Source organism: Triticum urartu, chromosome 5A (assembly GCF_056163025.1).
Source record: "Triticum urartu cultivar PI428250 chromosome 5A, HENAU_Tu73, whole genome shotgun sequence".
Lineage (NCBI taxonomy): Eukaryota > Viridiplantae > Streptophyta > Magnoliopsida > Poales > Poaceae > Triticum > Triticum urartu.
This window is the reverse complement of record NC_141877.1, coordinates 612425195-612452571: the sequence shown is the minus strand read 5'-3', so window position 1 is coordinate 612452571 and position 27377 is coordinate 612425195. Positions and strand designations below refer to the sequence as shown.

The 27377-nt window shown below is 43.7% G+C and overlaps 1 long non-coding RNA gene, 4 other non-coding genes and 1 pseudogene across 6 annotated transcripts; all 6 read right to left on the bottom strand.

Moving 5' to 3' along the window:
• Window positions 1-6161: 6161 nt before the first annotated feature.
• On the bottom strand, window positions 6162-11551 carry LOC125526658 (D-cysteine desulfhydrase 1, mitochondrial pseudogene; annotated as a pseudogene). The gene is made up of 3 exons (XR_015603592.1): window positions 11319-11551; window positions 6818-11134; window positions 6162-6658 (listed from the first exon to the last, which is right to left on the bottom strand). The product of XR_015603592.1 is annotated as a D-cysteine desulfhydrase 1, mitochondrial pseudogene (transcript).
• A 1798-nt stretch (window positions 11552-13349) lies between these two features.
• LOC125527187 (small nucleolar RNA U3) lies at window positions 13350-13569 on the bottom strand. Its single transcript, XR_007291993.1, has one exon. It is a non-coding gene; the product is annotated as a small nucleolar RNA U3 (small nucleolar RNA).
• Window positions 13570-17291: 3722 nt separating this feature from the next.
• LOC125527189 (small nucleolar RNA U3) lies at window positions 17292-17511 on the bottom strand. Its single transcript, XR_007291838.2, has one exon. It is a non-coding gene; the product is annotated as a small nucleolar RNA U3 (small nucleolar RNA).
• Window positions 17512-21901: 4390 nt separating this feature from the next.
• LOC125511903 (small nucleolar RNA U3) lies at window positions 21902-22120 on the bottom strand. Its single transcript, XR_007285173.2, has one exon. It is a non-coding gene; the product is annotated as a small nucleolar RNA U3 (small nucleolar RNA).
• Window positions 22121-22796: 676 nt separating this feature from the next.
• On the bottom strand, window positions 22797-26454 carry LOC125527168 (uncharacterized). The gene is made up of 6 exons (XR_015602907.1): window positions 26275-26454; window positions 24548-24640; window positions 24326-24377; window positions 24091-24252; window positions 23974-24024; window positions 22797-23852 (listed from the first exon to the last, which is right to left on the bottom strand). It is a non-coding gene; the product is annotated as an uncharacterized LOC125527168 (long non-coding RNA).
• Window positions 25662-25883, bottom strand: LOC125511896 (small nucleolar RNA U3). The gene has a single exon (XR_007285167.2). It is a non-coding gene; the product is annotated as a small nucleolar RNA U3 (small nucleolar RNA).
• Window positions 26455-27377: the final 923 nt, after the last annotated feature.

Here is a 27377-nt window from a genome sequence, read left to right as displayed (position 1 = left end):
GATGGGGAATGGCGCGAGTGCTTCTGTTCATGGTGTTGGCACGGTCGATCTGAAGTTTACTTCGGGAAGGATCGTGCAGCTGAAGAACGTGCAGCATGTCCCCGCCATCAAGAAGAACCTTGTTAGTGGCTCCCTTCTATGTAGAGAAGGGTTTAAGTTGGTTTTCGAGTCTAATAAATTAGTTGTTACAAAATATGGACTCTTTGTTAGAAAAGGTTATGAGAGCGGAGGGATGTTCCGCCTTTCCCTCGCAGATTTTTGTAATAAAGTCGTGAACCATATTCATTCGAATGTTAATGAATCTGAAGTTTGGCATTCACGTCTTTGTCACATTAGTTTTGGTGTTATGACGCGGCTAGCCAAGTTGGATTTAATCCCGAGTTTCACTTTAGCCAAAGGTTCTAAGTGCCTTTCATGTGTGCAAGCTAAGCAACCTCGCAAGCCTCATAAGGCCGCGGAGGAGAGACACCTGGCACCATTAGAACTCATACATTCTGATCTTTGCGAGATGAATGGTGTGTTGACTAAAAGTGGAAAGAGATACTTCATGACATTGATAGATGATTCCACTAGATATTGCTATGTGTATCTGTTAAATACTAAAGATGAGGCTCTACACTACTTTAAAATCTATAAGGCAGAAGTTGAAAATCAACTTGAAAAGAAAATTAAACGAGTCCGGTCAGATCGTGGTGGAGAGTACTTCTCGAGTGAGTTTGATTCCTTCTGTGCGGAACACGGCATTATTCATGAGAGGACGCCTCCCTATTCATCCCAGTCAAACGGGGTTGCCGAGCGGAAAAACCGTACTCTAACTGATTTGGTTAACGCCATGTTAGATACATCGGGTTTATCCAAGGCATGGTGGGGGGAGGCTATATTGACGGCATGTCATGTCCTGAATAAAGTTCCGACAAAGGATAATGAGATCACTCCCTATGAGAAATGGGCAAAGAGAAGGACGACACTCTCGTACTTGCGCACTTGGGGCTGTTTGGCGAAAGTCAACATGCCGATCCCCAAAAAGCGTAAGCTTGGACCCAAGACTGTGGACTGCGTTAATTTGGGCTACGCTAAGAACAGCGTTGGTTATAGATTTCTAGTAGTGAAATCTGAGGTACCTGACCAGAAGGTCGGTACAATTATGGAGTCTAAGGATGCTACATTCTTTGAGGATATTTTTCCTATGAGAGATATGCAAAGCACTTCTAGACAGGAATCTGAGGAGACTCCTGAACCTGCCATCCCTATGGAATATTATGAACAAACACATGATGAAAATCCTGAGGAGGATGACGAGGAAACCCTTGGTAGGGGCAAGAGACAAAGGACTGCAAAGACCTTTGGTGATGATTTCTTCGTGTACCTCGTGGATGATACCCCCACTTCTATTTCAGAAGCGTATGCCTCTCCAGAAGCTGACTACTGGAAGGATGCGGTCCGTAGCGAGATGGATTCCATCATGGCTAACGGGACATGGGAGATCACTGACCGTCCCTATGGTTGCAAACCACTGGGATGTAAGTGGGTGTTCAAAAAGAAGCTTAGGCCCGATGGTACGATTGAAAAGTACAAGGCTAGGCTTGTGGCCAAGGGCTATGACCAGCAAGAAGAGGAAGATTTCTTTGATACTTATTCACCTGTGGCTAGACTGACCACCATTCGAGTATTACTCTCGTTGGCGGCCTCACATGGTCTTCTCGTCCATCAGATGGATGTTAAGACGGCTTTTCTAAATGGAGAGCTAAAGGAGGAAATCTACATGCAACAGCCTGATGGCTTTGTGATAGATGGTCAGGAAAGAAAGGTGTGTAGGTTGATAAAATCTTTATATGGCCTGAAACAAGCACCTAAGCAATGGCATGATAAGTTTAATACAACTCTGACATCTGTTGGTTTCGTTGTTAATGAGGCTGACAAATGTGTATACTATCGCCATGGTGGGGGCGAAGGAGTTATACTGTGCTTGTATGTTGATGACATACTGATATTCGGAACAAACCTCAAAGGCATTGAGGAGGTCAAATCGTTTCTATCTCAGAACTTTGAGATGAAAGACCTTGGTGTGGCTGATGTTATCTTGAACATCAAGCTACTGAGAGATAATGAGGGTGGGATCACACTTCTGCAATCCCATTACGTTGAGAAGGTGTTGAGTCGTTTTGGATATTCGGACTGCACACCATCTCAAACACCATATGATCCTAGCGTATTGATTCGAAAGTCCAAAGGCATGGCTAAAGATCAATTGAGATACTCTCAAATCATTGGTTCACTAATGTACCTAGCGAGCGCAACGAGGCCTGACATCGCGTTTGCTGTGAGCAAACTGAGCTGGTTTGTTTCCAAACCGGGTGATGTACATTGGCATGCTGTTGAGAGAGTTATGCGCTATCTGAAAGGTATTATGAACTATGGACTTCACTATACCGGATACCCATCGGTACTTGAAGGGTATAGTGATGCGAATTGGATCTCTGATGCTGATGAGATGAAGGCCACAACTGGGTATATGTTTACTCTTGGAGGTGGCGCTGTTTCCTGGAAGTCTTGCAAGCAAACGATCTTAACGAGATCGACAATGGAAGCAGAATTAACGGCATTAGACACATCTAGTGTTGAAGCAAGATGGCTTCGAGATCTTTTGATGGACTTGCCATTGGTTGATAAACCGGTTCCGGCTATCCTTATGAACTGTGACAATCAGACTGTCATCACCAAGGTGAAGAGTTCAAAGGACAACATGAAGTCCACCAAACACATAAGAATGAGATTAAAAGCTGTCAGAAAATTAAGAAACTCCGGAGTGATAGCGTTGGACTATGTCCATACGGCTAAGAATCTGACAGATCCCTTTACAAAAGGGCTATCACGTGTTGTGATAGATAATGCATCGAGGGAGATGGGTATGAGACCCACATGAGTTGCCATGGTGGTAACCCAACCTATGTGATCGGAGATCCCGTGAACTAGGACCTGGGAAAATAAGCCAGTGGTGAGCTGAGGAAAGTAACTATACTAACCCACTCCGTTGGAGATGCAATACTCTCGATACTGTATGGTAGGATGACTACGGTCTTAATGTGTTCCAAAGCTTATAAAAGCAAGATGCTATCCTACAGAGCGATCTTTGGAGGAACACACCTATATGAGCCCGACTGCTGGTCACAGTCTATGAGATTGGGGTGATCTCTAGTAAGCTCATGAATAGGCCAGGAGTGTGACTTATATGCTCCACCCGAGGGGTCAGCCTTCGGCAGCCTAGTACTAGTAAGACATGTAGTGAAACTTCTTTATGCTAAACTGACAATTCAAGGCATAGTCCATTGTTCAGTTGTGAAGGAGTGTAGCCACTTGTTCTAGGTGAAGTTCAACCTTAACAGGTCTTCACTGAAACACTGGTATATCGAAACAGCAATTGGAACAGAGGACACAATGGCCCCTCGAGATCTGGTGGGGGATTGCTGAAATCTGAGATGGGCTCTAGGCCCATATTGCAATTTCTGAAAAATCTCTAAGGGCCCATGTGGGTTATATGGCACTAGGTGTAGTGGGAAGTTTAGTCCCACCCCGGAAGTGGAAGGAGAGTTGGAGTGGTTTATAAGGGTTTCTCTTCTACATGCTATTGGAGCTTGAGAAGAGAAGAGGCCCTCGCGCACTCCTCCTCCGCCGCCCGCCTCGCCACGCCACGCCACGCCTCGCCTCGCCTCGCCTCGCCTCGCCTCGCCTCGCCTCGCCTCGCCTTGTCACGACGCGCCGCGGGTTGCGGGATTGAGCCGAGCCGAGCTCACACCTACGCGCTTATTTTTGCCAGTCACTAACGGAGAGTTTTCTGACAGCTGGGCCACGATCTGAGACGTCGGATCGTGGGCTGTCACGGACTCGGACGTGGGTCGAGCCCACGTCTCTCCACGCGGCTGCGCCTATAAGTATGCGGTGTCTCCTAACCCTAGCCGCCACGAACAGATCACATCTGCTCACGCGCACGCCCACCGTCGTTCCTTCGCTGCTGCTGCCGCCGGTGACTCCATCCCGTCCGCCGCGTACACGGTCGACGGGAGAGCAGGTCTCCGAAACCACGCCCTTCTGGTTCCTGTACGGGGTGAGGGGCGAATAGGTTTTTGGGCAGCGATTACGCGACTGCTCGCTTCCGATCGTCTACTTCCTCTACGTCCGCGTCGCCTTCATCATCACCATGTCCACCGACACCGACCGTGCCGCCGCCGAGAAAGCTGAAGCCGACAAGAAGGCCGCCAAGGACGCCGCTGCTGCCACCAAAGCCGCGGCCTCTGCGTGGCCTACTGGAGGGTATAACTCGTTTATCCCGCTCCTGATTATTTTCATATTAGCAGTACTAGCAGTACGTGTAGATTTGTCTACTGTTTGCTTAGTACGTGCATGTTTAGATCAGAGTCAGTACGTCATCAACTTAGTCAATGCCATGCTAGTGATTTACTCATGGATTAATTTAATCGAAAAATTGCCTATTTACTCAACACAGATCGCGCCGCACCGCGTTGGTGTTGTTCTTTACAGTAATATATATGATCTCGGCGCAAAATTCCAACGTGTCTTGGAAGTTCTCAATCTTATTTTTCTAAATCACTTCTTTTCTTGTTTGCGGACTGGCTTTTAAAATCCTTTAACACTTTTGTTCTGTTATACTCCTCATATTATGCGGGACGTGTAGGTCAATTAGTTAGCCAGCTATTAAATTGAAAAAAAATGGGTAAGAACCACTGCATTGTTTTACTAGTGTTGGCATCCACATCGCTTAACTTTGAAACTCATGATTCAGGCAGAGCTGCTTGTAGCTTCCGAGTGTGGGCGAAATATCTGGCTAGCCTCCCCTCCGAACATCGCTTGTATCCCTCTGTGCAATAAAGCTTCTCGGTTGCTATAATAATTGTTTTTTCAGCTAAAAAGAGTTGTTGTTTTTCCCTTTAATGCCTCTTTAGATTATAGAAAACCCATTTGCGTGAGATATGCTCTTTTCTTCAAAAGAATGGATTTATGCTATTTTTTGAAGAACGGGTTTATGCTCTTAGTTTTTATCATAGGTTAATGAATTTACAACACGGTAAAGGCAAAGCGCAAGTGAGTGAGCTGGTCATAGTGCGTGACGGGTCGTTGGTCTGCCGTGCAAAACTGCGCGTGCACCATGTAGATGGTGTGTGTGCTAATGTGCGTGTGGGTCGCGACGTGTTGGTGTCATTTATAATAATGTACATGATTTGGGCTCTAACGGGGTGGAAAATCAGATGTGACGTGGAGGTTCTCATGTCTGCTCAAATTGCATTTTTTGTTTTTGCAAACTGGCTTTTAAATTCCTTTTAACACTTTTATTATGTTACTTCTCAGATTATGCAGGATGTGTAGGTCGATTTGTTAGCTAGCTACAGTGTTAAATTAAAAAATGGTTAAGATTCAGTGCATTACTTTACAAATGTTGATATGAATGTCATTGGCTCCGCCCCCTAGGTCATGTAATTTCGAGGCTTATAATTTAGTCAAAGTTGCTTGTAGCTTAGAGTGTGAACGAAATATGTGGCTCGCCTTCCCACAGAACATAGCTTGTGTCCCTGTGAACATTATGGTTGCTCTAAAAATAATAATTCTTTTGACTAAAGAAGTTGTTGTTTTTCTTTAAGGCCTCTTTGGATTATAGAAGGTTCATTTATGTAAAATATGCTCTTTTTTAAGAAATGATGGATTTTTTTTGCGGGTGAAGAGAGGATGGATTATGCTCTTTAAAAAAAAGATTTATGCTCTTAGTATTCATCATAGATTGATGAATTTATAACGAGGCGTAGGTAAAGTGCAAACGTGAGTGAGCTGATCATAGCGCGTGATAGGCCGTTAGTGTGCATCGAGCCGTATTGGTGTCCTTTACAACAATGTATATGATTTTAGCTCTAAAAGGAGATAAATTCCGATGTGCCATGGAAGTTCTCAAACTTGTCTTTTAAATTACTTTCTTTTTGCCATGAACCAGCTTTTAAAATCCTTTAACGCTTTTATTCTGTTCTTAGATTATGCAAGATGTGTCGGTCGATTAGTTTGGTAGCTATTAAATAAATTATAAAAATGGGTAGAACCACCGCATTATTTTACAATCTTGACATCAATGTCTCTGCTATACAAACCCATACACAGCAATATAATACAAATATCCACAAACAATTGAAAGCGCAAACACACAACAAGCACACAAGTCAACCGAGAAATTATGACTGAGCAAAAAACAATGGAAAAGAAACCAAACTCAATACCATTAGGTAAGGCACCCAGAGCTTTCTATATACAGATACATCAGCTCAACCTCACACTCACATCAAAGCAAAGGCGACGTCTCAACCTCACCCACAAAGTCACAAGATGCACACATCAGACCGGTGTCACACACGCACACACACAAGGAAAGTATCTGCTCGTCTTTTCCCGGACGGCATTGCCATTGAAACTGTGCAGTTCCACACGAAAGATGATGGCCGCCGGCTCGACGGCGAAAACCGCGTGCCGCCGCCATGGCCGTCCTAGAGCTTCAGCTTCACCATGGCCGGGTGGCGGTGCGAGTCGACCAGGATGGACCACAGGACGTGCACATCTTCGTCCTCGCAGGACTTGACGTCCTTGTACAGGATCCTCATCCCCCTCCCTGCCAACAAGCACAACAATGTCAGTGCCTAGCAAACAACAATGGCACAAGGAAGAGAAAAACAGAGCCCCATTCCCCCCAACCCTCCACAATGCTACAACAGAAGAAATCAAGATTTCCACAACAAAGCAAACAAGACGAGAAGTCGGTCGATCTTACGGTATTTGCGCGCCGAATGTGCGCGGACAATGATCTTCCTCAGGGGGGAGAAGAGGGAGCGGAGCCACCCCATGAGGAAGGCAGGAAGCCTTGATGATAGAGCCCGAGGGTTATGGCCTCATGGGGTGGGGTGGGGTGAAATGAGGGAGCAGAGCAGAGGCTGCAAGGCAGGGATGTATGTATGCAGGGGAGAGGAAACAAAAAGGGGTCTAGGTTAGAGAGGAAGTAACCATCAATCAGGCCCTGCTTTTTGGCACGAGGTGAAGTTCAGTGCACTGTACCCTTCTTCCCCTCCACCCCTGCCACATGTCTTGGGCTTCCTTCCTTGCAACCCAATCATGGTGCTTTTCAGCCATTTTGTTCTGGTATCTTGTCCCTTTCCTCTTCTTACTCTTCCTACCTCCTCCCCCTTTCGACAAGGCCGTGGCCGGCCCCAAACCTAACCATGAAAAAGAATCATGTGAGTGAGTGCTGCCAATTCTGAAATCTCCACAGCAAAAAACAAAACAAAAATCTGCATTTCGGCATCATCGCTATCATTACATAATCTATACTGGTGGAGGACTGCAGATGAACCTTCTTTTTCTCCTGGAATAGTAGCTGAATCAACTATTCTTAGTTTTTAGTAACGGCAGCTACACTTGCAGTGCAAGAGCGCACTTGAATAATGGTAGCTGGTTTTGGAATAGCATGGCAGTTCAATATTCATAGCTTTTAGTACAAGTATATATACGGTTGCTGATTTTGGGCGGTGCAATTTTACAAGTATGAAACATGATTTCACCTACTTCTAGGAGAATTGCAGTTCACACACATACACACACTTTACAAGTATGAAACATGAAAAAGAATAATGTGAGTGAGTGCTGCCAATTCTGAAATCCCCGCGGCGATAACTGCATTTCAGCGCCATCACCATCGTAGTACTATATTATATACTGATGAGGACTGCACATGGACTTTTTAATTTTTCTTCTAGAATAGTAGCCCATGAACTAAATCTGTTAAACTTGTAGTGCAAGAGTTCACCTGAATACACTAGAAAACTGGTGGCTGGTCTTGGTATATCATGGTGGTTCAATATTCTTAGCTTTCAGTACAAGTAAATGGTTGCTGCTTTTGGGTGGCGCAAGATTACAAGTATGAAACATTATCTTGCCTACTTTTAGGAGTATCACGATTCACACATAGTATTGTTTAGCATAGTATGGAAGTCACTTAAGATTAATTAACTATGTGCTAAGCTTAAACTAACATTTTATTTTTAGATAGATATATTATGTCTAGTCACCAAACCTTTTCGCTACTGCAAGCCTCTCCTTATGTGAGAATTTAATATAAAATTCGCTTAATCAATACTAAAATGCAGTAAATCCCTCTTAATGATGTGTTACGCTCACGAGCTCGACCCAACATTCAGTACAAAGTATCTTTATTTGGGACAGCAAATTATATGTGTAAAATTAGCATGTTTCTAAGCACACATGTTTTTTTAAGGAAGACACCTCAGGGGTATTCATTGATTAGATAAACATGTTACATCCTTGATTATTTCAATCTCTAGATATGTGAAGGAATCCTGCACTAATGGCATGACCCACTTGTCTGATCGAAGAGATGGTTGGCCTGAGTTTCCATTCAACCGATGGCATTAGGAATATGTCGCATCGATTGCTTGAACAACAGCTATATTATCAGATAACAGGGTGCAGTTATTGATTTGAAGCTGATCGAACATATGTGTGGCTACAAGTAAAGCATGAGCTTCTGCATCAGCTACAGAGAAGCAGAGCTTGCACTTTGATACATGCAGAGATGCATGGCGTGTTGGCACAAATGTAAATTTCAAGACCTGCAGCATGAGATTGAGAAATAGAAGCAAGTTGCTGCCGGATGATGTTCACCGTCTGTCAGTCGATCTGCTCCATTAAATATAGATGGTACCAGCAAAACATTAGACTGGCAGGGGAGGGAGGTCTCTGCACAAAGGGCTAGAGCGTGAGAGCGACATGCGCATTAGCAGTGTGCAGAACAGAATGGATAGTGGTGTTTTCCCCCTTAAAACTTGGATCATTTCTAGCTTTCCAAATGTGCCAGAGAAGATAGAGGTCATAATCAATTACAGAAGACTCAGGTGCTTGAGAAAAGATAGTATGAATAAAACTAGCACATGTGAAATTATCATCAGAGTGGGCCTCAGTTCAAAAGGATGGATAGAGTGAAACCAAATAGCTCTGGAGTAAGGGCAGTTGAAGAATTAGTGTTCGTCTGTTTCAAGATCTCCAAATCTATCGCAGTTGGGAGAAACTTTTTAAAATTCTCCCATGCAACAGCCAAAGATTTAGTAAGTGGTCTCCAAACAAAAGTCTGAACACTAGCAAGAACATTTTCATTTTTCCAAACTTGTTTAACAAAGCCGAGGCTAATCTGATTAAAGTTCATCTCAGTGATAGTATCATTTATTTTTGGTTAATGTAAGAAGATTCTGTAGGCACTTTGAGATGTACAGTTACCTGATTTGGAGGGTCTCCAGCAAACATCTTGCCCATGTTCCAAGTGCTCGTCCAGTGTTATATGAATACATTTAATCAATTTCCTTTAAGATATATGAATAGATTTAATCAATTTCCTTTAAGATAACCCCAGAATAGACAAGTTTTAGAATCATAATTTTACAATTGATGATAAGCTTTGCCATAAATGATAAGACAAAATTTTCAAATGCATGACACAAAGGAACAGAACAAATTATTTGAAAGTCTATTATTAAAGGTACTATTCCATATTCTCTAAGAATTAGAGAAACTTTTAATACCACGAAACTCAACCTCAGTATTGATTTGTTAACCGCTAGCACTGCAGATCAAGTCATCCTGGCAGAAAAACACACAAATGAATTCCCGTAAAGTATCCCCTCCGTTCCAAATTACTCGTCGTGGTTTTAGTTCAAATTTGAACTAAAACCACGACGAGTAATTTGGAACGGTGGGAGTAGTATTCAAATGCTATGGCCGTGGCCTCGTGGTCGTGGGTGCACAAAATCAGGAACACTAGTCAAAAAAGATAAACAGCCAGTCCTAGTTGAGATTTGCATGGAGCACAGGTTCTTCAAGGTCCATTCTGCGCCAGCCACCGGCCAAAGACGACAACTGATCCACCTTATCATACAACCCAAGGAGACCACCGGTGTGAACAAACAGGACCTTTCGCCCTTCCCACTTGGCTTGATTATCTGACATGTCCTTCAGCATATCGTAAGCCGCCTTCCCGGTGTAGACCGGATCGAGCACGATGCCTGTCGCCGCAGCGACATCCTTCACAAATCTAAGTTCATCACCCGTGCTCTTGGCATAACCCAAGCCCTTGGCATCTTCAATGCTGACTATATCATGTGAGTCCAGACCAGACTGAAGCCCATCGATCAGACCTTGAACACAGTCATAGAAGTATTTAGGGCCATAGCAGACAGAGAAGGCGTGGACTTTGGCCTTCAGGCTACTCAGCTGCGATCCCAAAGCGAGGCCGGCGACGGTTCCGCCGCTGCCGCACGCGACAACAATGTCATCAAACTGAAGACCACCATCAGATGACTGAATTTGTTCCTCAATCTCCCTTACTGCTTCGATGTATCCCCAATTCCCCAGTGCGTTCGATCCGCCGGCAGGGATCACGTACGGCCGCCGCCCCTCTTCCAGGAGCCTCTTCTTCAGCAGTTCGGTGAGAGCCACGCTCCCAAACTTCAAAAATTCTCTCTGCGAGACCAGGTCGATGTGCGCGCCCAGCAGCCTCTCGACGAGCAGGTTGCCGACCAGGCCGGGGTCCCGGTCCACGAGGAGCTTGGGGGTGCAGAGTATCAGATAGGAGTCGAGGCCGGCGTACTTGGCGGCCACGGCGGTGGCCCGGCAGTGGTTGCTCTGGATGCCGCCGGCGGTGACGACGCAGTCGGCGCCCCGCGCGGCGGCTTCCGCGCCTTGTTGCCGCTCAGCTGCATGCCGGCGAGGTCGTCCCGCTTGATCTACACCTCCGTGCCCTTGGGCAGGTCGGGCAGGTTCCACCGGTGGATCGGGGTCGGGAAGTGGCCGAGGGAGAAGGTGTGGGACGGGGCGTGGGAAAGGCCCGACGCCCAGGGCGGCAGCGCGTAGGGCTTGCTGGAGAGGAAGCCGCCGATCCGGGAGGCTGCAGCTGCGCTGGCTACGGTGGACGTACGGCGGAGGACGGCAGCCTGGGGAGAGAACGAAGGGAGGACGCAGGTGCCGAGCGCCATTGCTCCGGCGGCGGCGGATTGAAATCTCAGACCGATGTTCTCGTTTTTTTTTTCTTTTGAGTCAAAGAGCGATGTTCTCGTGGGTTTGTCCGTCGGGCCTGTCGCTCATGTGGGCTTTGGGCGACGTTTTTTACCGGGTTTGAAGCCCGGCCCGCCCAGTTTCCAGGGCGCCCACGCTTTTTTTTTCCTATATGCGGAGGCACGTGTCAGTTCATCATTGTCACAGCGCAGCGGGACGAGGGCGGGGAGGCGAGCTGCCGGCGAGGGAACGAGGCAGGAAATGGAGGGGATGGAGAGGAGCACGGCGGGGGCTCCCCCATTGGCCCTGCCAAGAGCGAGTGGTGAGTCGCCGGCGAGGCAGGTACGGCGAGCCCCGCCTTTGCCCCCATTCGCTCAGCGCCTCGTCTCATCCGCCGGTAGTCGCCGCGGCTGGAGGCGCCGATGCGCGCCACCCAGTCGACGGGCACCATGGCTTGGTTTCCCCAGTCAGCCGTGTGCTTGGCCCTCCGTTCGGTTCAGGGAGCTTTGTTTCAGAACCTTGCTCCTCTGTTCGGCTTTGTGACTCAGTTCCAGATTCTTGCAAGGTTCGCCATGTACCCTGCTCCTGCCTTTGCCTAAGATGGGTCCATTTTAATTGAGGCAGACATGAATTTTTGGTACAGTTCCTAAAGCTGCATCCAGAGCTCGATGATAGCATTCATGTGATGTGATCAGGCCTGAGTGTTGTAATCTGTTCCCTCCGTGTGTTTGATTCCTGCTGCTTAGTACAGTCATAACTGCTGAAAATATGGGCTGTACGAGTGCAGTATCTGGACAGTGCTGTTCTTACTTCTTAGACCAGAGTTGAGTGAAAGTTTCCTGTTTTACTTTCTGCTGCTACAAAAAAAACTGAACTGGGATCATTTTTATATAAAATGGAGCCGGTGGGAGAGCCCCTGATTATCAAGTAAAAAAAATTGGTAGAAAGCCAGCTAGAAGCAAGCTACAGTAACATATTGTGACTAGTGGTGGTTTTTGCCGGCCCATTTCATCTTGTTCATCGCGTGGACCGTAGATCATTTTTATCTTGTTGATGCTGCTATAGCAATGTGAAAGTGTAATGCTCGTGAGGCTATTTCTTTCATCTTACCAACTAGTTGCGTGGGGTTCATTTTGTTTTCTGGAGCGACTAACTAGTGTTAATCATTTTTAGGATAATTTCACCAATTTTACTCGCAAATCATTTTTTTTTGCTTACATAGTTTCTAGTACTAAACTCTGTTAACGGAATATAGACTTGTTTTTTAACACGTTACTGTCCTTTTTCTGTGAAGAACTATACATCTGTATGGATTAATGCACAATCTTTCAAGTGGTGCTTGGTGCTTGCTGCTAGCTTTTGCTTCCTGTTTTTCTTTTTGATGGCCTAGTGCAACCATCTGTGCTACTAGTAGTTTTTGTGCAGCTTTCTTCATTTGCCTATTGCTAGTTCATTACAAGGGGAGTTTTGTTTTGCACCAATAGTGAGTAATCTTCCGTTAAAAAATCAGTAGTCAGTAGGCGGTTTTTGGTCTCTTTGGCCTTTTGGTCACCAGACATTGCATTTTCTTGTTCTTCTTCTGCCAGTTATAACTTATTTAGAAACATGAAGTCTCAGCTCAGGTTTCAGACTCTTGTAATTTCATTTGCTTTTCATTACTAATATCCATTTGCTTTTCTGCCAGTTATAATTTTCTAGGAACATGAAGGCTCATATCAGATTTCAGTGTATTCTTCTTCAGCTATACTAAGCGCTAGGTCGAGTATCAATACGGCAGCACCCTACATGGAGAACTTACATACTGTTTTTCTAAGAGAAAAAATAGAAGTTTGAAGTGGAGGTGGCGCTGTCGGGCGAGGTCAGTCACCCACCAACTGTAGCCAGAGCTTCTGAGTTTTAATTACTAGTCATTAGTCTTGTCAGTGTTCAGTCATGAGAGTTTAGCTATGTGCTAATCTTCAGACATTTTTCTCAGTTTTAGGATCAGTTTTTAGAAATTTTAGTTTAAAAAGCTTGTCATACTTTACAAGAATTCTTGATAAAACCGAGTTAGCGTATGTGCATAAAGTTGGTAACTGTTTAGTCCCCGGTCTTTTGTTCAGATTTCACTCTCCTTTTTTAGCCATCACTTTTTTCCTTAATTCATTGTTCTCTCTTTGTTCAGTAACTTAGAGTACTTAACTATCACTTCTTCAGTTATTTTGAAAAAAAGAGTCTGGCTTAAAAAACAGAAGGGAAAAAATATTTGTAGTCTGTCAGACAACCTCTGGGCCACCCTGCACAGGTGTGAGCCAGGCAGGGACGATCCTCTACAGCCGTCGGATTGCCCCATCAGGGAAATCCTGGCCGTTAATCACGCTCTGGCCCAGAGGTCAGAATGCATCAACCAGACTGAAGTGCTTGCCTCCTTATTGGTAAAGGATGCAGCGGTACGAGCCTATAGAACAGATCCTGTTCAAGTAAGGTCGTGCTACCTGCTGCTGCGCCTCGGCTTATAAGCTGGTTCTGCTCCCTGTAAACTGGCGAGGTGGGACTAATGTTAGGCATGCTGCTGCACAGCAGCGCCAACGCCCCCTCGGTGGGAGCTTTTAGGACTGGTAAGTGCTGGCCCGTGAGGTTGGTGGGCTGCTGCCTGTTAGATAGACAGAGCCCGGCCCATCTGAGAAACATCAGTCTCGTATGGCTTTTCTTTCCTACCTCAAAAAAAAGTATGGCTTTTTTGTTTCCTTTTTCGTTGCATCAGCTTTCCATTTTTGTTACTAGTAACAGTTCAGAAGTTGTTCTCAAATGTTACAGTATCCACTTGTCACTTATTATTTCTCACAAATTATCAGCACGCTAGTCAATGTTAAAACTCTCCATGTCCCGAAAGTACGCGCCAACTAGAACAACAATTGTGCAGACCAGGCAATTTTGCATGACAGGTAAATATAATATGCACACATTACCTTGTGACACGGACGAGCCTTAATCTGTGGGAACTTGAACTCCGTGTGGTTTGGATTCATGCACTTGGTCTCTTCCCTTGTTGGAGTACCCCCAAGACCTGCGATCGCACTATGACTGAACATGTCATTGTAAAGAATGCAGGTCGCAGGAGAAAACAGTTCCAAATGTCGTACGTACTGTACAAGATTTCACCTTGATAATCTCAACCAGCTGATCAACTGAATTCTCACTAGCATTAGTGCGCACCTTTTCTTTTTGTTCTTACCAAGAATGTTTCGCATGTTATTTTCGCAATCAGCAGGACTCGTGCATTTAAATTTCTACCTAATTATAGAAGATAACTTACCAAGGCTTTTGCACTGCCAAAATCACAGATTTTGATATGTGGGTTAACCAACAGTGGAAAGCTTACTAGGTTAGTACAGAATGTACTAGTGGTTATTCAAATTTGATTTGAGAATGTTTTTCCTGATCTAAAGAAAGCTCAATTAGCCAAACAACCAAGCGGAATTTGAGGAAACATATGTTTGGGACAACATACTAAGCATAGAAAAGGAGGTTAAAAATCTCACGACAACGTTCTATGGTTTAATATCACGGTGGCGGCTTCTGGTGAATAACAGACACTCAGACAGAATACTAGGGCCATGCTACAGAGAAAGAGCTTCTTTTTACAGGATTATACCTGTGTTATGTGTAACAGGCAAATGCTGGAAACAAGAGATCACTTGTTTTTCCTATGCCCATTTGCTAAAATGTGCTGGCAATATATTTGTCCTTCTTGGACATCAGCCCAGTCAGATGTTCAGGAGGAAGTTGAGCAACTCAAGCATTTGATCAACCTACCTTTTATTTTTTGCGGGTTTTTATTTTATTGATTTCCTGAGCAATCTGGACTACCAGAAATGATTTCATCTTCAACCAAATTCCTCCAAATATGTATAATTGCAGACGGTGTTTCAAGGAGGAGATGAAATGGCCTACTTACAGAGCTCAGAGGAAGGAGTACAGTGGCGTGGCTCACTGGGTGGCAGCATTCAGATGATCTACACACCTTGTACCTGCTGTATTTTGTTGTATCTCTTGTTTATTTCTTGTAGTTTCCTTCGATTTTTTCCCTGTATAGCTCTTTATTTTCTTTTTAAGAATTCCTATTTGTACCATTTATTTGAAAATTAATAAAAATATGCAGCAGAGTCCAGAGTCCTGCTGTTTCCCTCAAAAATATCACGGTGGCAGATGCCAACACAATTATTATATTACAGGAACAATGGTTAGACGACTTATAACAATCACATATTGTGCTAATACTCGGTATCAAAAGGAAACTGAACGAACAACTCTGCTGCATGGCCAGGACATTACATTTCTGACTTGAACAACTACAAAGAGCAGACAGATTACAAATGTATGGAGAATTCCCTAACTAAAATTTCATCTGTAGCAAGAAAAAAATCAGCAGAATCACGCATTAGTTGAAGCATACAAATAATAAGGATGCACTAATGTGCAATTCATCAGTTATATTATCGTAGTCCCTAGAGATAAACCTTCATACTTCCACAAAAATGTGCACATACTTATCTCAGAAAAAAATGATAGCATCTCATCGCCTGCGTGATATACTGATATATACTAAGAAAAGAGAACCTTACAATTAACTAAACATACAAGAAGAAAGTTGTACTAGAAAATAAATCCAAAGACAGTAGAACTGACAGACTAGCTCAGCTGTATGCTTGAATGTCTCAGAATTCATTTTAGATTGTTAGTGAAGCCACTAATCTGAAACTTGTAGAAAGGTCCCAATACAGTACTCAACTATTGGAACATAAGTTTAGAGCAGGCCTGAGGACAAAAAAGTGCTGCAACTAAATAGGGAACATATCATATACTGATGTATTTAGTAACCAAGGAAATTCTGTAGCATGAGCTCCACATGACAGCATGTAGATAATTTTGGTAACATGTATGCCTAGTGCAAAGATTAACAGTAGAATAGTTTTTTGTAAAAAAGTGGAGATGGAGGACAATTGTGTAACTGTAAAGCATAACATCTCGTTCAGAAAAAGGACTGCCAAGTCATATCAGACCTGATAAGTCTATAGTTTGACATAAATGAGGGGCACTCTTTGATTCATTCTGTTGTACTGTCTTTTCATCCGGTTTACTGGCTCTGGAACTAACTCAAGGACAAGATTAAGATAAAGCCCATCCCCTTTAGTGGTTAAAAAAGGTACTGCTTAAGACCGACAATGTCAGGATGGTCAAGCATATACATAATTTACAATTCCCTGTTTTTGTACCAGTTATCTTGAAGAATCTTTTTTATGGCAACAACTTCTCCCGTTTCCTGACGTTTGGCCTGAAGAGTTGACAATAACAGGTTATATGCCTTCGACAATCAGTTGAGCATAGAGGCCAGTTTAGAAAACACAAAGGCCAGAAGTTTCCCTGAAATGCAACCCCAAAAGAACCAGTTCCCTGAAATACAACCCCAAAAGAAGTTTCCCTGACAGAAGTTATCATCAGAAGTTTCCCTGACAGACTATTTCATTAACCGCCATATCAGCAAATTTTGCTTCACAGCCACAATGTAGATTTTAGAGATTAATGTAGCATTGCGTTTACCTGTTTAGTGTTTAGGCAGACCATTTCGGCCAAGGATTGTGGTTGCAATTATGTGACCAGCTTCAGCACCAGAATCTGCAACCTTATCTGGCTCAGTGTCCAGGAAATGAAGAATTGAGTCACTTCATCTAGAAACAAGGTACAAACTTGATCAACAATTTTGCCTAGGCTTTTGTGTGAATAATGAGCCATAACAGGGCGAAGCCAGATCAGAAAACCATCCATTCCCAGGATGTAAAAGTCACTGCAAATCTATGGTAGAGTGAACCAATAGTTTTTCTTTTCTTTTGGCAAATCAGACATGCTTGCAACGAAATAATGAATCATTACACACAGACACACACCACACAGACACACACACACAAAATTAGTTCTTCAGATTTTCTTGTCATCCAGCCATTAGTTCTTCAGTTTTTCTTGCCACCGTTATATTATGAGCTATATACTCATGTCATAGATATTTTGAGATGTGTGATTGCAAATAGAATATGTGGTTAAAACTGTCCGAAAATGGAAACGTAGACAATGTATAGGAGACTGAATGTTATTGAATGAGATACTGAAAAAAGATACTGGCTAAAACGAGCACAAGGCAAAAAAAAAGACTGTGTAGTCTGTCAGACAACCTCTGGGCCACCCTGCACAGGTGTGAGCCAGGCAGGAACGATCCTCTACAGCCGTCGGATTTGCCCCATCAGGGAATCCTGGCCGTTAATCACGCTCTGGCCCAGAGGGCAGAATGCATCAACCAGACTGAAGTGCTTGCCTCCTTATTGGTAAAGGATGCAGCGGTACGAGCCTATAGAACAGATCCTGTTCAAGTAAGGTCGTGCTACCTTCTGCAGCGCCTCGCCTTATAACCTGGTTCAGCTACCTGTAAACTGGCGAGGTGGGACTAATGTTAGGCGTGCAGCTGCGCAACAGCACCCCCTGGGAGCTTTTAGAAGGTCTCGTGGGTGGGTGTGCTGTGCTGGCCCGTGAGGTTGGGCCGATGCCTGCTGAGTACACAAGCCCGGCCCATCTGAGGAATGATTTTCTTGGTGGGGATATCTGAGAAATTCTAAATTGTTTGACGAGCCTTAACTTCTCACAGTTTATCAGCACACTTCTCAGTGTTAAAGCTCTCGCTGTTCCAAAAGTATGTGCCAACTAGAAAGCAATTGCTTTCAAAAAATAAAAATAAATTAGAACAGCAATTGTGCATGACACATTACCTTGTACCACGAGCCTTAATTTACGGGAACTTGAACTCCGTGTAGTTTGGATTCATGCACTTGATCTCTTCCCTTGTTGGAGTACCCCAAGACCTGCAAGGCACTATGACTGAACATGTCATTCTAAAGAATGCAGTTCGCAGGAGAAAACAGTTCCGAATGTCATAGTACCGGAGTACAAGATTTCACCTTGATAATCTCAACCAGCTGATCAACTCCACTTTCCCCAGGAAGAAAATATAAGCAAATGCCAGCACAATTATGTATATATAAGCAGATGCTTGGCATATCTGCAAAGTTACGAGATTACAGGAACAAGGATTAGACGACGACTTATAACAATCATATCAAAAAATAACTGAAGGAAGAATTCTGTTGCATGGTCGAGGCCTTATATTTCTGACTTAAACAACTACAAAGACCAAACAGATTACAGATGTATGGCACAACTCATTAACTAAATTTTTATCTGTAGTAAGAACAAAATCAGCAGAATTAAGAATTAGCTGAAGCATACAGCAGATGGTCTATCGTTGTCCGCACTACCACAAAAATGTGCAAATACTTATCTCGGAAAAAAATGATTTACCTGTGTGAATATATACTACTCCCTCTGTCCCCAAATGATGGCATATAAATTCAGTCAAAAAGTCAATTCTTTCTAAGTTGACCAAATATATAGAAGAAAATGTCAACTATTACAATACTGAATAAATAGATTATGAAGATATATCTAATGGTGGATATGTTCATATTGATTAGGTATTGTCTATCGTCATATTTTTGTATATATACTTGGTCTAACTTAGAAAGTATTGACTTTTTGATTGAATTTATATGCCATCTATTTAGGGACGGAGGTAGTAAGAAAATGGGACCTTATGATTAACTAAACATACAAGAAGAAAGTTGTACTCCCTCCGATCCAAATTAATTGACGCTTGGATCGGAGGGAGTACTATAGAACATATATCCAAACAAAGTAGAACGTACAGGCTGGATCAGTTGTATGTTTGAATTTCTCAGAATTTATTTTAGATTTTTAGTGAAAGCATCAATGTGAATAACTAATCTGAGACTTGTAGATAGGTCCCAATACAGTATTCAACTATTGGAACATAAGTTTAGAGTAGAGCGGGAATGAGGACAAAAATGTGATGCAACTAAGCAGGGAATATATCATATACAAATGTACTCCGTATTTAGTAACCAAGAAAATTATGTACCACGATCTCCACATGACAGCATGTAGATAATTTTGGTAACAAGTATGCCTAGTGCAAAGATTATTAAAAAGTTTTTGTAAAACATTAAAGATGGAGGACAATTGTGCAAAGCATAACATCGCTCAAAAAAATAACTGCCAAGTCATGTCAGACATAATACGTGTATAGTTTGACATAAGTGAGGGGCACTCTTTGAGTGATTCCTTCTGTTGTACTGTCTAGCATCCGGTTTACTGTCTCTGGAACAAACTCAAGGACAAGAATGTGATAAAACTCATCCCTTTCGGTGGTTAAAAGGAAGTAATGCTTAAGACCAACAATATTAGGATGATCAAGCATATGCCTAATTTCCAATTCCCTGTTTTTGTATCGCTTGTTTTGAAGAACCTTTTTTTATGGGAACCCGTTTCTCGACATTTGGCCTGAAGAGTTGACAATAACAGGTTATATGCCTTCGACAATCAGTTGAGCATAGACCAGTTCAGACAACGCAAATGTCAGAACTCAGAAGTCTACCTGAAAAACAACCCAGAAGAACCAGTTCCAACCACATGTTCAGCGATGTAACTGACTGACTATTTCATTACCACGATATCAGCAAATTTTGCTTCACAGCCTATACTTGTTTGGGCAGACCATTTCGGCGACAGATTGTGGTAGCAGCTTCGGCACCAGAATCTGCAACCACATCTGCCTCAATGTCCAGCAAATGAAGAATTGAGTTACTTCATCTAGAAACGAGGTGCAAAGTTGATCAACAATTTCCCCTAGGCTTTCTGTGAATATATATGAGCCATAACAGCGCGAAGCCAGAGCATAAAACCATGCATTCCCAAGATGTAAAACTCGCTGCAAACCTAGTTTTTGTTTTTTTGCGAATCACATATGCTTGCAACGAAATAATGATTCATTACAAATATTAAAATTCAAGCAGGGCCATATCCAGGGAGGCATATACTGTCTGCATTCACTACAAATGAAAGCTTCTATAAAGCTTCAAATATTTTTGCAACTAACCAAATCTTAGCTACAATAAATGCCCAAATGAATCGACAGGGACTGACAAACAGCACGTTGGGCCCAAAAGAAGCGAACCAACAGCAAGTTACTTGACCACCAAAAATTGTCAATGTGGAATGGTCCAGTGCAGGTTAAGTAGATCTGGTAATGAAGGCTCTATTTTAATTTAAAAGACTGAAATCGATAAGCTTAAGCTTGATTCAGACAGATGAAGCAAGGTAGCCAAAAAGAAGGCAGTTTTGCAGCCCAATTTATGTTAACCCACACAATGCTCCACTCAAGTTTGTCTAGGTTCTTGACTGCACACAGAGTAGAGAGCAACACAGAAAACCCCAAAGAGTTTTTTTCTCTTTATAATATCCATATACAACAAATCAATGATAAGCAAATGCCAACCTACAGTATAGTTAATTCATGTCTAGTCTAGTCTGGTTTAATAGTACTCGGCCTGTTTCAGAGGCCCATGATTTTGACTGAAGTTTCAAAAAAATATCCTGTATCAAGCGATTGATGAACCTAAAATTTTCTGTTGGAATGGAAGCATCAAGTGAATTAAATGCAATAAGGATAATTACAAAATGCAAACAGGAAAAGAAGATATAAAGTGGTGTCCTTATCAGCGAGAGAGAGAGAGAAATCAGGCTCTCTGATTTGAATGTACTGTGTATGATTCAGGATAATATGCTATTTAACATGTCAAACATTACAGCTGAAGTGGTCCAGCAAGCGGAAAGGCTGCTTGATACCATCGATCATCATCACCGATGTGGCGATGTCAATGCAACCTCCTTAATTAGAAAAGGAAAAGTAGAGCTGCACCCACCTTACTGGCTAGTAACACAATGCAGATGACTAAAAGAATAAGAAAAATACTGCAGGAGAGCACCAAGAAACCACACAAAGGAAGTCACAAGATGATCATTTTCGGAGATCTATAAAAATGGTACCAACCAAATTGCACACAATACGGTAATCTTCAGTTCCCTCCGTTCCAAAATAGATGACTCAACTTTGCACTAACTTAGGTTTTAGCATTTGAACTCCATGATCCTCAGATGGATCATCTGTCTCCTGCAAAAGATGGGCCTATTCAGATAACTAGAGGTAAGCACAAAAGGATTGTCATCAATGTAACAGACCTTAAAACCTCCACTTTCGCACATGGACCAAAGTTACATTGTGATAATATTTGTTACTGATCATAATGGAACAAAGGGGAAGAGCCATCATTAGACAATACTGTTACCATAAACAAATACCAGACAGCATTCTTTCTTAGAGCATTGCCATAGTTCAACTACTTGGAGCATTAGAACCGATCTCACTTAAGGCACAAACACAGGGGAGGGGAAGAGATGACAAAAACAGACTGGAATATCACTGGAACTTGCCAGACAATTCAAACACATCGTTTATGAAGATGACAAACCGAAAAGGAAAAAACTTGCCAGTTATGTTTGTCTTTCATGAGTTTCATCCCTCAATCTTCAGTTATCGTTCCCTCTGTATATATTTGGTTACTCTTCAGTTCCATCCGTGTTCATTTTTTGATAGGCGACGCCAGTGTGGCCGAGTTCAGGAAGGAGAACGCGATGGGGGTTGTTCGAGGTGCAAGTTCCAGGTCAGATGCGCGCTCAAGCTGCAGCTGCAGCTCGTCCCGGCAGACGTCGTGTTCCAGGAAGTCAAGTGCAGCTCGTTCTGCAGATTATTACAGAGACAACTGCAGTCTAAAAAAAGAAGTGAAAAAAAAAAAAGATTTGTAGTCTGTCAGACAACCTCTGGGCCACCCTGCACAGGTGTGAGCCAGGCAGGAACGATCCTCTACAGCCGTCGGATTGCCCCATCAGGGAATCCTGGCCGTTAATCACGCTCTGGCCCAGAGGGCAGAATGCATCAACCAGACTGAAGTGCTTGCCTCCTTATTGGTAAAGGATGCAGCGGTACGAGCCTATAGAACAGATCCTGTTCAAGTAAGGTCGTGCTACCTTCTGCAGCGCCTCGCCTTATAACCTGGTTCCGCTACCTGTAAACTGGCGAGGTGGGACTAATGTTAGGCGTGCAGCTGCGCAGCAACGCCCTCGATGGGAGCTTAGAAGGGCTGACTCGTGGGTGCTGGGCTGCTGGCCCGTGAGGTTGGGCTCCTGCCTGCTGGATACACAGAGTCTGGCCCATCTGAGAAACATCTATCTCGTGTGGCTTTTTCGTTTCCTTTTCGTTGCATCATTCGTTGTAACTTATTTTCCTTTTTGTCAAAAGTATTTGAGGAATGCTTTTTTTGGCCGGATTATCTGAGAAACTCGTCTACTAAAAAAACTGAGAAACTCTAAATTGATGAGCCTTGATTTTCTCAAGGTCGGCGGCCTCCTCCATGCTCCCTCCAGGGTGGGGGTGGGGGTGGGGGTGCCTGCCCGGTGACATCGGGTAGCGGTGACAATCTTCGACTGCAGGCGCGTGGCGACAGGTTGTTGTAGATTGGAGCGGTGGTGCAAAGGGGGCGGAGCGAGTCACGGGGATCCGATGGAATTGGGTGCTTGGCAGCCGGAGGTGCCGGTTGCCATGCCCCCCCCCCCCCCTGTCTGGATCTAGAGTGTCCATTTCTAATGGGAAGACGCCCTCCTCTCCCGGTAGTACTACTCCCTCCGTTTCGAATTACTTGTCGCAGAAATGGATGTATCTAGATGTATTTTAGTTTTAGATACATTCATTTCTGTGACGAGTAATTTGAAACGGAGGGAGTAGTTGGCAATTGGCAAGTGACGCGGTTGGCCGCCGGAGCAGCGGTTGAACTTGGTCCTTCTGCTAGGGCTGGTTGCTCTCCTGCGCGTGCTCCGGGCCCTCTCTGTCCATGTCGAGGTGGAGGCTCGTGGCTTGGTTGGGGTGGCGGACACGTGTTTTGGCGTCGGTGTTGAGTTGTCTGAGGATGTCGGGGCAGCGGCCCCGGTTGGCGGGATCCACGGTGGGCTTTCCGGCAGGCTCCATGGTGGCAGTGGTGCCTTCACCTCTTGGCCGTGTGGGCGGCAAGGGTGGCAGAAGGCTCTAGCCTCCTCTGTTGGTGCCCAAATCTGGTGGGGTTGGCCTGACTCTCGTTGTGGTGGTGACCAGGGCACCTCCTAGTGAGATTGGCGAGTTCCTGAACGAAAGCTTCGCACTTGGCGCCAGCACCGGCGGCGCCCGCGGGTGTCGTTATCTTCTTGAAGACGTAGTCGTGGGTCTTGTTCATGTGCCAGGGCTCCGGGTGAAAACCCTTGTTTGTACTCAGACTCGGCAGCGCCAACGCATTGCGCCGTCACCCTCCTGGGGGTGTTGCCATGGAGTTTTGATGTCGTCGGTCGGTCCTAGGTGAGGCGTTAGGCTAGCTATAGGCTTCTTGTTATATCTTTCTATCTGCTTTGTAAGAGGGCCTTCTCACCACATTGTATCGTTCGGCCATGTATTGTACCGTGTTGTTGTTTTATATATAAAGTGGGGCGAAAGCCTGTTTCGAGAATTTTCTCGCAGTTTATCAGCACCCTAGTCAACGGTAAAGCTCTCCCTGTTCCGAAAGTATGCGCCAACTAGAACAGCAATTGTGCAGACCAGGCAATTTTGCATGACAAACACAATACATGCACATTACCTTGTGCCACGGACGAGTCTTAGTTCGGGAGAACTTGAACTTCGTGTAGTTTGTATTCATGCACTTGATCTCTTCCCTTGTTGGAGTACCCAAGACCTGCGACCCACTATTATGACTGAACAAATGTCTTCTTTTTAAACTTATGACTGAACAAATGTCATTGTAAAGGATGCAGGTCGAGGGAGAAAACAGTTTCAAATGTCATACAAGATTTCACCTTGATAAGCTCAACCGGCTGATCAACTCCACTTTCTCCAGGAAAAAGAGGCTGCATTGATGAATGAATATTATGAAGCTAGAGAATAAAATAAAAGACTACATGCATGAACAGAACCTGTCCGAGAAGCAGCTCTGCCATGACACAGCAGATATTCAGTCTGCCGTGAAGAAAACCACAACAAATCAAATGGCAGCGGTATATTCAGTTGCACCAAATTTGTTCTGGTGCTATGTAATATCTTGAGAAAATGTAGGAGATATTCAGCTCTCACTTGACCTGCATATATGCAAAACATTACTTTCAAAACAATTTGGAAATCTCACTCACGACTGAGGATTTCGCGTGTTACTTGGTTAAGCTTCCTAGACACCTGACGCGGCATGTTTGGCACCTGCACCCCTCTTTTTTACAGGACAGGCCACAAATCCAGCAGAGAGCACAAAAAAACATAAGTAGGATCTCCATGGAATACACCTTGGAAACAAGATCTATTTCTTGTTTTCCAAGTAGTCCACAGAAGGCCAGCAGCACCGGCAGAAACAATAACTCTGTCTTTGCCAGTTGCCTTTACCTGTTTAGGCAGACCATTTTGGCCACGGATTGTGCTTGCAAATATGTGACCATATTCAGCACCAGAATCTGCAACCACATCTGGCTCGGTCTCCTGCAAATGAAGAATTGAGTCACTTCATCTAGTAAAACAGGGTGCTTATAGACGTCATGATGTCAAACAGGGCGAAGCCAGAGCATAAAATACACTGCAAATCTGCGGCAGAGTGAGTCGCATACTTTCTTTTTGCGAAGCACATATGCTTGCAACGAAATAATGATTCATTACACACACACGCAAAATCAAGCAGAGCCATATTCACTATTCAGGGAGGGCATATACCCTGTCTGCATTCACTACAAATGCAAGCTTTTATAAAGCTTCAAATATATTTGCAACTGACGAAATTGTAGCTACAATAAATCCCCAAATGAATGGACAGGGACTAACAAACAGCACATTGTGTCCAAACAGGGCGAAGCCAGAGCATAAAATACACTGCAAATCTGCGGCAGAGTGAGTCGCATACTTTCTTTTTGCGAAGCACATATGCTTGCAACGAAATAATGATTCATTACACACACACGCAAAATCAAGCAGAGCCATATTCACTATTCAGGGAGGGCATATACCCTGTCTGCATTCACTACAAATGCAAGCTTTTATAAAGCTTCAAATATATTTGCAACTGACGAAATTGTAGCTACAATAAATCCCCAAATGAATGGACAGGGACTAACAAACAGCACATTGTGTCCAAAAGAAGCGAACCAACCACCAAAAAAAACATGTCATACTTTACGAAAATTCTTGATAAAATGGAGTTAGCATATGTGCAAAAAAAGATGTGCTCGTTTTTTAAGTCTCTTTTTCAGTCACTCATTCTACATTCAGTATGTATTTCTATTTGCAATCACACATCTCAAATTATCTATTTGCAATCACTCATTCTACATTCTCCCCCCGTTCACTTTTATAGATAAAGAAGACCAAAAATGAAGAATAATAAGAATACTGATGGAAAGACTGACTGATGATAACTAAGGTAATGAACAAAGAGAGAACAATGAATTAAGGAAAAAAAAGTGATGTGGCTAAAAAAGGAGAGTGAAATCTGAACAAAAAAAGATGTTGTAGTCTGTCAGACAACCTCTGGGCCACCCTGCACAGGCGTGAGAGCCAGGCAGGAACGATCCTCTACAGCCATCAGATTGGCCCATCAGGGTAATCCTGGCCGTTAATCACGCTCTGGCCCAGAGGTCAGAATACATCAGCCAGACTGAAGTGCTTGCCTCCTTATTGGTAAAGGATGCAACGGTACGAGCCTATAGAACAGATCCTGTTCAAGTAAGGTCGTGCTACCTCCTACCGCGCCTCGGCTTATAAGCTGGTTCCGCTCCCCTTAAACTGGCGAGGTGGGACTAATGTTAGGAGTGCAGCCACGCAGCTCCCCCTCGGTGGGAGCTTTTTGGGTGCTGGCCCGTGAGGTTGGGCTGCTGCCTGCTGGAAACACAGGCAGAGCCCGGCCCATCTGAGAAACATCTTTCTCGCCTGGCCCCTTTTTCTCATTGCATCAGCTTTCCATTTTTGTCCGTTGTAATTTATTTTCTTTTTTGTTAAGTATCTGAGGAATGCTTATTTTGGTGCCAATGTTAAAACTCTCCCTGTCCCGAAAGTACACGCCAACTAGAACAGCAATTGTGCAGACCGGGCAATTTTGCATGACAGGTAAAATATGCACACATTACCTTGTGACACGGGCGAGCCTTAATCTGTGGGAACTTGAACTCCGTGTGGGTTGGATTCATGCACTTGATCTCTTCCCTGGTTGGAGTACCCCAAGACCTGCGACGCATTATGACCGAACATATCATTGTAAAGAATGCAGGTCGCAGGAGAAAACAGTTACCAAATGTCATACTGCAAGATTTCACCTTGGTAATCACAACCGGTTGATCAACTCCACTTTCCCCCAGGAAAAAGAGGCTGCATGGATGGATGAATACTATGAGAACAAGCTAGAGAGTAAAATACTCCTTCCATCCCAAAATAAATGTCGTTGATTTAGTACAACTTTGTACTAATGTTCTACTAAATCAGCAACACTTATTTTGAGACGCAGGGAGTAAAAGACTATATGCATGAATGAAAAAATCTATGGGGGAAGCAGTTCTGCCATGACAGAGCAGATATTCAGTCTGCAGTGAACAAAACCACAACAAAATAATGGCAGTAGTACATTCAGTTGCACCAAATATAGTTCTGGTGCTCGGTAATATCTTGAGTAAATGTAGGAGATATATGCAAAGCATTACTTTGAAAACAAATTAGAAATCATCATTTCTGGGTAGGTTACTGGCATAAGTGCACACCCTTTTTTTTGTTCTTATCAAGAAAGTTTAGCATGTTCTTTTCGAAATCAGCAGTACTCGAACATTTAAATTTCTACCTTATTATAGAAGATAACTTACCAAGACTTTTGCACTGCCAAAATCGCAGATTTAGATTTTGAGCTCGTGTTATGTGGGTTAACCTACAGTGGAAAGCTTACTAGGTTAGCAAAAATGTATTACTCCTTGGAGTAGTGGTTATTCAAATTTGATTAGTAAATGTTCTTCCAGATGTAAAGAAAGCCCAACTAGCCAAACAATTCTGCAGGATTTGATGGAAGATATGTAAAACACAACAGCACAACATATTAAGCATAGAAAAGGAGGTTAAAAATCTCACTAGAATGTTCTGTGGTTTGATATCATGGTGGCAGATGACAACACAATTATGTATATAAGCAAGTGCTCGGCATATCTGCAAAGTTACGAGGTTACAGGAACAATGATTAGACGACTTATAA